Raw genomic sequence first — 11,039 nt, forward strand, 5'->3', positions numbered from 1 at the left:
ATCATTCCAATGAACACTCAGAACTGATCTCCCTTAGAATGGACTGTTTGGATCTCCTGGCGGTACAAGTGACTCTCAAGAGTCTTTTCCAACACCACAGTTCAAAAGCATCAATTCTTCAGCGATCAGCTTTCTTCACAGTCCTACTCTCACATCCATACATGACCACTGGAAAAACCATAGCCTTGACTAGCCAGACCTTGGTTGGCAAAGTAATGTCTCTGCTTTTTATATGCTATCTAGGTTCATCATAACTTTCCTTCCAAGGAGTAAGTGCCTTTTAGTTTCATTAAAAACCTGAAATCTAAAACAAGAGCATTGAACTTTGGGCTTGAAATCATAACTATGGACACCAATTTCAATAACATTTAGCATGGCTTCAAAATGCTCACCTCTCTAAACATGGCATTCTCACCTACATTGAATGTAATTTTTCAATGAAAGAAAAAGTATGTTTGTGGACCACTCCCTTATCTACACAGATATTCCACAGATTTCACTGTTCATTAGCTGCAAGAATTAAAGCGGTCAACTTAATTTGGTGTTGTCCTATGTGGGTAACCACCGCATAGCAGGGATCTGACTTGATGTTGCCACCATCATCTAAAAGAATGACCCCAAATTTGAGATTTCAAAGATTTCTAGGTAGTGTTCATGATATCTGGATAGTCCAACAAGCAGACACGTTGTTCAGAGTATTTCGTTGTGAAATATAATTGGGATCAACCATTGATATTGATCCCTGCTTACTCCATGACTTTTCTAGATTATTAAAATTAATGATTCTTTTTTTATATATGTGTCTCCACAACTACTATTGAATTTAGAATGGGTTCTTATAGACTGTAAATTTCATGAGAGCAGCAGTCTTATTATAATTTAAATTCCCACATTTAACGTTCGTGCAAATATAATAAATATTTATCAACATGGAAAGTTATCACTAAAGAGGAAAGGTCAATTATGATAATACTGAAAGTTATAGGAATATGTTGAGTAATGTATATAGCATTTGATTGATTATGGCATTTCTTTATTGATAATTTAGTAAGTACTTAAAATGTATCATTTTCAGGCTCTAATTTTAGCTGATGTGAAGGATACATAAAGAGAGTAGGCCCAAAACCCACGGAAGTCCTGATATCTCGGCTCAGCTTGGTAGGAGGGCAAATGGCAGTTCCTTCCAACCCCAAGAAAAAGTTGAGACAAAATTGTGAGAAGGGGCTTAGCATGGCTGAAATTAGTTTGAGAGATTGTAGCTCCGGAACAACAGTATAAGAGAAAGATAATGAAATTATTAAGGAAAAAAGATACCATGTCTTCACAGAACTTGTTAATCATACTGATGTGCTACAATCACCACCAGGAATTTATTCTGTCTCTGTGGGAACTGATAAGCAACATCTAAACATGCATTAGGAAATATAGGGTGGAATCATGGTGTCAGCAAATAAAGGCGTGCCTTAAGGACAGCATCTTCCCTGGTGGCTCAGACATTAAAAAGTCTGCCTGCAATTTGGGAGACCCGGGTTCAATCCCTGGGTTGGGAAGACCCCTGCAGAAGGAAATGGCAACCCACTCCAGTATCCTTGCTTGGAGAATCCCATGGATGGAGGAGCATGGAAGGCTACAGTCCACAGGGGTCGCAAAGCGTCGGACACGACTGAGCTACTTCACTGTCACTTTCACTTAAGGACAGCAGAACAAAAATGTCCCTATACATTATCACTTGTAAAATTCATATCTTGTGCTGACCATGGGCCAGTCACTGATTATGTCATGTTATCTTTGGTGTCACAGTGACAGTACAGTGGTGATCATGATTTTATATTTTCAAGTACATAACAAATTTCTATACTGAAGATAACCTGTTGTCTACCCTTTTAAGAATCTACCAGTATCTGATAGAATATAACATAACTGTGAATGCACTAAGGTGCATACTATGCATTTCCATTTTTTTTTAAATTTTATTTTATTGGTATCTCTTCCTTCAGCCACATACTCCTAATGTAGACACCCGTTCATTTCAGCAGGGGTGATTGCAGAAATCACATTATATCCGTTACCTCTTTTCCTTTTGTTCTCGTTTTCTTGCTTACAAATATTAGATCAGGTGTCATCGACATAGGATGCATAATGAATATTTTCTTTTTCTGAAGAGTTTATAAAACAGTGCAGTAAAATAGCCAGACATTAAACTAAGCCTCATTTTTCTCTTCATTGTTTGAAAAAATAAAATGAAACTATGAAGATGAACATGCAACTTTATTGTTCAAATACAAGAATTGTAGGTATTTGTTGACATCTCCCAATAAAAATTTCAGTCTTCATTAGGCTCTATAATCTGGCATTTATTTGATAGGTCCATTTTAATTAGCATGGTTTTCACATAACAATGATTCTTGATGGGTTGACTGGAAAGAGAGGAGGCAGATGTATAAGTGATCTTTGGCACTGAGGTCCATGAGTTGCCTCTCTTTTGAAGGTCACGGAAAGGACTGTCATGGGCTGATATATCACTATATCTATCTGGAAACTTAGAAGACTCCACCATCAGCCTAGAATAACTGCCCTGAAATGGAGATACGATGTGGTTCTGAGAAGTCGATGTAGTTGTAGTAGGCAAGTCCTCAATGTGGCCATTTACCTGAGTGTAGCTGCTGTGTGAGTGCCACTGAAAAATGCTCAACTGATTCAAAACAGCAGGTTGATCTCCCACAATCTGTTCTGTTTGGCTAACTGATATTGATGATGGGGAAGGTAAGTCACACAGAGCTAGATCTCTTGTATTAGCGACTGTCTGGCTGATGTGAGGCTTTTGTATGAAAGGCACACTTAAAGTGGTGGCTGAAAATGTACTCTCTCCACTAGTTTCAGGAAGAAAATCAGAGTTACGATCATCTATGTTGACACTTGTTTTAACATGCTTCTTCTTGCAATCTCGAACTAATGAAGATATTTCAGACACATTGTTAATCCCAAATCTTCTTTCTATTCTTACTAAAAGTTGAGGATAGCCTCTTCTGAAATTTGGATTATAGTAGATCTGTAACTAACAAAGGAAACAATTATTTAGTTTCTTTTCAAACCAAGGTAAAACTGCCATAAAAACTAAAAAAAAAAAACAAAAAAAAACAAAAAAAAACTAAACTATAAAAGTTTGTTCCTTCATACAGATGGCTAACAAACACACGAAAAGATGCTCAACGTCACTCATAATCAGAGAAATGCAAATCAGAACCAAAATGAGGTATTATTTTGTGCCAGTCAGAATGACTTATATTCCAAAGTCTACAAGCAATAATTCCTGGAGAGGTGTGGAGAAAAGGGAGCCCTCTTACACTGTTGGTGGGAATGCAAACAGCACAACCACTATGGAGAACAGTGTGGAGATTCCTTCAAAAACTGCAAATAGAGCTGCCATACGACCCAGCAATCACACTCTTGGGCATATACACCAAGGAAACCATAATTGATAGAGACACATGTACTCCAATGTTTATCGCAGCCAGGACATGGAGGTAACCTACATGTCCGTCTGCAGACGAATATATAAGAAAGCTGTGGTGCATAAATACAATGGAGTATTACTCAGCCATTAAAAATTATTTGAATCAGTTCCAATGAGATGGATGAAAATGGAGCCTATTATACAGAGTGATTTAAGGCAGAAAGAAAAGGACCAATAGAGTATACTAACACATGTATAAGGAATTTGAATGGTGATAACGATAACCCTGTAAATGAGACAGCAAGAGAGACACAGATGTATAGAACAGTCTTTTGGACTCCGTGGGAAAGGGCTAGGGTGGGATGATTTGGGAGTATGGCATTGAAACATGTATATTATCATATGTGCAACGAATCACAAGTTCACGTTCGATGCAAGATATAGCATGTGTGGAGCTGGTGTACTGGGATGAACCAGAGAAATGCGATGGGGAGGGAGGTGGAAGGGGATTCAAGATGGGGACACATGTACACCTGGGGTATATTCATGTCTATGTATGGCAAAACCAATACAATAATGTAAAGTAATTAGCCTCCAATTACAATAAATAAAATTAGAAAAGAAAAAATAATTCCTTGAATGATACCAATTAAATTCCATCAAACCAAACGCCTCCACAGTAGTTTTAACAACTAACATGTTAGAAACAAATGTGCTCCTCAACTAAAAATATGTTGTATATATATAGTAAATAGCATAAGTAACTTCAAGACTCGTATCTTGTTTCAAGTTGATTGGAAAGTTTGTTAAATATCAAATATTATATCCTCCAGCTGTTCTCAGCTTCAAAAAATAAAGCTTTTTCAACAAATTGCTATCTCAAATTTGAATTCCGTTTTACCTACATATGGTAACATGCTTTCTAGGTCACATGATTTAATTTTACATATTGCTAATAAGTGAAAATTTGGGGATACATTTCTCAAGAGAGAGATTTGTTTTCTTCTTCCAGAAAGTCAGATAGTGAAGCAGATCTTTGAACAGGTTGTCGCTTTTTACTAAACCCATAAAGGTTCAGCTGTCGAACTAAACTTTTCATATTATTGGTTTCAATTATTCTGAAAGGCGCCTTTCTTTCCAAGAATTCTTTCCTGAAAAGTTCTTCGTTCATCACTATACAAGTGCCACTCTCATCCCACCAAATAGATTGAAATTGATCACTTTCCACTATATTCCACAATTTTTGTGGAAAAGTGAGTGAAAGAAAATCATTCAGCTCACCTGTTTCAGAGATAGAAAATGTGTAATGAGGCCTTTTTATCAGAACTTCCTCAGACAAAGCCTGAAAAGCATATTCTTCAATAAGAGATCGCAAAACCGAATCCCCAGCAAGTGTATAATCATACAAAGGTCTGATGGAGATTTCTGAACCAGTGGATTCATCGTTAGGAGTCACATCTTACATTTCTGAAGAAATATGTGCCATCTCAGAAAAATCTTTCTTCAGATACTTTTCTCATTTTTCTGATTTTACACACAGCAAATTCAAATGCTACTTGGCTCGCCTAAGGGGGAAACTCCCTAGACCATCACAGTGGTTCTAAAATGCACTGTTCTGCTAGCAGTGGAAGGGTAGCTGTGACATCACAAAGTCACTGGTCTCCTAGCAAGTGAAGGGTAGCTGTGACATCACAACGTCACTGGTCTTCTTGAAATTGAAGGGTAATTTTCAACAAGCGTTTACTTCAGCATCAACTTAAAATACAGGCTTCTTACCTAAATAGCAACCAAAACCATAAGCCTGCAAAACCTCGTTCCTAAATAATTTTAATACGGATAAATCACATCAGTAAATCTATTTGGTTTCTGAAATAAAAGTGATTCTCGGCGGCTGCCAAGAGGAGCTACCCCGTGCCCAAGGCCAGGGCCAACAGGCGAAAGGAGTTACCCCACGTCCAAGTGGCCCTGGCTGCGCGGGCATAGGAGGGCTGAGAGGAACTACTCCACATTCAAGACCAGGAGGGTCACCCGTGAGGAGATACCCCTCATCCAAGGTAAGGTGCAGTGGCTGTTCTCTGCTGGAGCAACCGTGAAGAGATACCCCACAACCAAGGTCAGAGAAACCCAAATATGACGGTAGGTATTGAGAGAGGGCATCAGAGGGCAGACACACTGAAATCGTGATCATAGAAAGCTAGTAGATCTGATCACATGGACCACAGCATTCTCTAACTCAGTGAAACTAAGCAATGCTGTGTGGGGCCACCCAAGATGGGTGGGTCATGTTGGAGAGGTCTGACAGAATGTGGTCTACTGGAGAAGGGAATGGCAAACCACTTCAGTATACTTGCATCGAGAACCCCAAGAACAGTATTAAAAGACAAAAAAATAGGATATTGAATGAGGAGCTCCCCAGGTCGGCAGGTACCCAATAAGATACTGGAGATCAGTGGTGAAATAACTTCAGGAAAAAATGAAGGGATGGGGCTAAAGCAAAACCAGTACCCAGCTGTGGATGGGACTGGAGATGGAAGCAAGGTCCGATGCTGCAAAGAGCAATATTGCATACGAACCTGGAATGTTAGGTCCATGAATCAGGACAAATCGGAAGTGGTAAAACAGGAGATGGCAGGAGTGAACGTAGACCTTCTAGGAATCAGTGAACTCAAATGGACTGGAATGGGTGAATTTAACTCAGATGACCGTTATATCTACTGCTGTGGGCAGGAATCCCTTAGAAGAAATGGAGTAGCTATCATGGAGAACAAAAGAGTCCGAAATGTTTTACTTGGATGCAATCGCCAAATGATCAGAATGATCTCTGTTCATTTCCAAGACAAACCATTCAATATTACATTAATCCAAGCCTATGCCCCAACCAGTAACACTTAAAAAGCAGAGAGTGAATGGTTCTATGAAGACCTACAAGACCATTTAGAATTAACACCTAAAGATGATGTCCTTTTCATTATAGGGGACTGGAATGAGAATGTAGGAATTAAAAAATCACCTGGAGTAACAGCCAAAATTGGCTTTGGAGCATGGAATGCAGCAGGGCAAAGACTGATAGAATTTTGCAGAGAGAACACACTGGTCATAGCAAACAACCACTTTCAGCAACAGAAGAGAAGACTCCACATATGGACATCAACAGATGTTCAACACTGAAATCAGATTGATTGTATTCTTTGCAGCCAAAGATGGAGAAATTCTATAAAGTTAGCAAAAACAAGACGGGAGCTGACTGTGACCCAGATCATAAACTCATTATTGCCAAATCCAGACTTAAATTTAAGAAAGTAGGGAAAACCACTAAACCTTTCAGATATGACCTAAATCAAATCCCTTATGATTATACTGTGGAAATGAGAAATAGATTTAAGGGATTATATCTGATAGATAGAATACCGGATGAACAATTGAGGAAAGTTCATGACATTGTACAGTAGACAGGGACCAAGGCCATCCCCACGGAAAAGAAATGAAAAAAAAGGAAAATGGCTGTCTGGGAAGGCCTTACAAATAGCTATGAAAAGAAAAGAAGCGAAAAACAAAGGAGAAAAAAAAAAGATATAAGCATCTGCACACAGAGTTCCAAAGAATATCAAGGAGAGATAAGGAAGCCTTGCTCAGCGATCAATGCAAAGAAATAGAGGAAAACAACAGAACGGGAAAGACAAGAAATCTCTTCAAGAAAGTTAGAGATACCAAGGGAACATTTCATGAACAGATGACCTCGATAAACGACAGAAATGATATGGACCTAAGAGAAGAAGCAGATATTAAGAAAAGGTGGCAAGAATACACAGAAGAACTGTACAAAACAGATCTTCACAGCCAAGATAATCATGATGGTGTGATCAAAGACCTAGAGCCAGACATCTTGGAAAGTGAAGTTAAGTGAATATGAAGTCATGTGGGCCTTAGAAAGCATCACTACGAACAAAGCTAGTGGAGGTGACAGAATTCCAGTTGATCTATTTCAAATTCTGAAAGATGATGCTGTGAAAGGGCTGCACTCAATATGCCAGCAAATTTGGAAAACTTAGCAGTGGCCGCAGGACTGGTAAAGGTCAGTCTTCATTCCAATCCCAATGAAAGGCAATGTCAAAGAATGATTTAAACGACCGCATAACTTCACTTATCTCACACACTAGTAAAGTCATGCTCAAAATACTCCAAGCCAGACTTCAGCAATACGTGAACCATGAACTTCCAGATGTTCAAGCTGGTTTTAGAAAAGGCGGAGTAACCAGAGATCAAATTGCCAACATCCTCTGGATCATGGAAAAAGCAAGAGAGTTGTAGAGAAACATCTATTTCTGCTTCATTGACTATGCCAAATCCTTTGACTGTGTGGATCACAATAAAATCTGGAAAATTCTGAAAGAGGTGGGACCTTTCAGACCACCTGCCCTGAGTCTTGAGAAACCTGTATGCAGGTCAGGTAGCAACAGTTAAAACTGGACATGGAACAACAGACAGGTTCCAAATAGGAAAAGGAGTACGTCAAGGTTGTATATTGTCACACTGTTTATTTAACTTCTATGCAGAGTATATCATGGGGAACGTTGGCTGGAAGAAGCAGGGGCTGGAATCAAGATTGCCTCGAGAAATATCAGTGACCTCAGATATGAAGATGACATCATTCTTATGGCAGAAATCAAAGAGTGACTAAAAAGGCTCTGATGAGAGTGAAAGAGGAGAGTGAAAAAGTTGGCTTTAAGCCAACATTCAGAAAACTAAGATCATGGATTCTGGTCCCATCACTTCATGGGAAATAGATGGGGAAACAGTGGAAACAGTGTCAGACTATATTTTTGGGGGGCTCCAAAATCACTGCAAATGCTGATTGGAGGCAGGAAATTAGAAGACGCTTACTCCTTGGAAGGAAAGTTATGACCAACCTAGATGGCATATTAAAAAGCAGAGACATTACTTTGCCAACCAAGGTCCATCTAGTTAAGGCTAGAGTTTTCCCCTGGTCATGTATGGATGAGAGTGTTGGACTGTGAAGAAAGCTGATCGCCGAAGTATTGATGCTTTTGAACTGTGGTGCTGGAGAAGACTCTTGAGAGTCCCTTGGACTGCAAAGAGATCCAACCAGTCCATTCTAAAGGAGATCAATCCTGGGTGTTCATTGGAAGGACTGATGCTAAAGCTGAAACTGCAATACTTTGGCCACCTCATGAGACGAGTTGTTTCACTTTAAAAGAGTCTGATGCTGGGAGGGATTGGGGGTGGGAGAAGATAGGGATGACAGAGAAAGAGATGGCTGGATGGCATCATCGACTCAATAGCCATGAGTTTGAGTGAACTCCGCGAGTTGGTGATGGACAGGGAGGCCTGGTGTGCTGTGATTCATGGGGTCGCAAAGAGTAGGACATGACTGAGGGACTGAAATGAACTGAACATCCTTTCTCAATGATCCATCGGATGTTGGCAATTTGATCTCCTGTTCCTCTGCCGTTTTTAAAACCAGCTTGTACATCTGGAATTTCATAGTTCACGTATCGCTGAAGCTTGGCTTGGAGAATAAAAAGCATTATTTTACTAGCACATGAAATGAGTGCAATTGTGCGGTAGTTTGCACATTCTATGGCATTGCCTTTCTTTGGGGTTGAAAAGAATATTGCCCTTTTCGAGTCCTGTGGCAACTGCGGAATTTTCCAATTTAGCTGGCATATTGAGTGCAGCACTTCTAAAACATCATCTTTCATGATTTGAAAAAGCTCAACTGAAATTCCAACACCTACACTAGCTCAGTTGACTAAGACCCCCTTGACTTCACATTCCATCATGTCTGGCTGTAGGTGAGTGATCACACCATCGTGATTATCTGCGTTGTGAAGAACTTTTTTGTACAGTTCTTCTGTGTATTCTTACGACCTCTTCTTAATAGTTTCTGCTTCGGTTAGATCCCTACCGTTTCTGTGCTTTATTGAGCCCATCATTGCATGAGATGTTCTCTTGGGATAGCCAATGTTCTTGAAGAGATCTCTAGTCTTTTCCATTCTATTGTTTCTATTCTTTTTTTTGCACTGATCCCTGAGGAAGGCTTTCCTTTCTCTCCTTACTTTTCTTTAGAAATCGGCATTCAAATGAATATCTTTCATTTTCTCCTTTACTTTTTGTTTCCCTTTTTTTCAAAGCTATTTGTAAGGCCTCCTCAGTCAGTCATTCATTTTTCACATTTCTTTACCTGGGGATGGTCATGATCCCTGTTTCCTGTCAATGGAAGGTACCTCCATCCATAGATCATCAGGCACTCTGTCAATCGAATCTAGTCCCTTACATGTATTTTGCACTTCCAGTGTATAGTCATAAAGGATTTGATTTAGGTCATATCTGTATGGTCTAGTGGTTTCCTCCACTTTCGTCAACTTCTGTCTGAATTTGACAATAAGGAGCTGATGATCTGAGCCACAGTCAGCTTCCTGTCCTGTTTTTGCTGACTGTATAGAGCTTCTCTAATTTGGCTACAAAGAGGATAATCAATCTGATTTCAGTGTCTACCATCTGATGATGTCCATGTGAAGAGTCTTCTCTTGTGTTGCTGGAAAAGGGTGTTTTCATGACCAGTGTTATCTCTTGGCAGAACACTATTAGACTTTGCCGTGCTTCATTTTGTACTCCAAGGTCAATTTGACTGGTACTCTAGGTGCTTCTTGACTTCCTACTTCTGCCTTCCAGTCCCCTATAATGAAAAGGACATCTTTTTTGAATGTTAGTTTAGAAGGTCTTGTAGGTCTTTACAAAACTTTCAACTTCAGCTTCTTCAACGTTACTGATCAGAGAAAAGTTTTGGATTACCGTTTATTGAATCATTTGCCTTGGAAAAGAACAGAGATCATTCTGTCATTTTTGAGATTGTACCCAAGTACTGCATTTTGGACTCTTTTGTTGCGTATGATGGCTACTCCACTTCTTCAAATGGATTCTTGCCACAGTTACAGATATAATGGTCATGTAAGTTAAATTCTCCCATTCCAGTCCACCTTAGTTCACTGATTCCTAGAATGTCAATGTTCACTCTTGCCATCTCCTGTGTGGCCACTTCCAATTTGCCTTGATTCAAGGACCTAACATTCCAGGTTCCTATGCTATATTGCCCTTTACAGCATGAAACCCTGATTCCATCACCGTCCCATTCCAACTGGTTGTTGATTTTGCTTTGGCTCAATTGCTTCATTATTTCTGGAGTTATTTCTCCACGGATCTCTAGAAGCATATTGTGAACCTACCAAGGGTTCATCTTCCAATGTCCTATCTTTTTGTATTCATGGTCTTCATGTGGTTTTCAAGGCAAGAATACTGAAGTGGTTTGCCTTTCCCTTTTCTAGTGGACCACATTCTTTCAACTTTGGTGAAGGGCTGTCATCAGGTAAAAGGCAATTTCTTCTTGGAGAAAACTCTATTGCAAACCTAGACATTGTATTTAGAAGAGACATTCACCTTGGTAACAAAGGCCTCCACTTCACAAGTCCCTGTTTTTTATCCAGTAGTCATGTGAAGATGTGAGAGCTGGAATATAAAGAAGACTGAGAGAAGAAGATTCGATGACTTTCAACTGTGCTGCTGCCGA

The sequence above is a fragment of the Moschus berezovskii genome, chromosome Y (genome assembly GCF_049115385.1).
Source record: "Moschus berezovskii isolate FMDL1 chromosome Y, NW_MosBer_1.0, whole genome shotgun sequence".
In the NCBI taxonomy this organism is placed as follows: Eukaryota; Metazoa; Chordata; class Mammalia; order Artiodactyla; family Moschidae; genus Moschus; species Moschus berezovskii.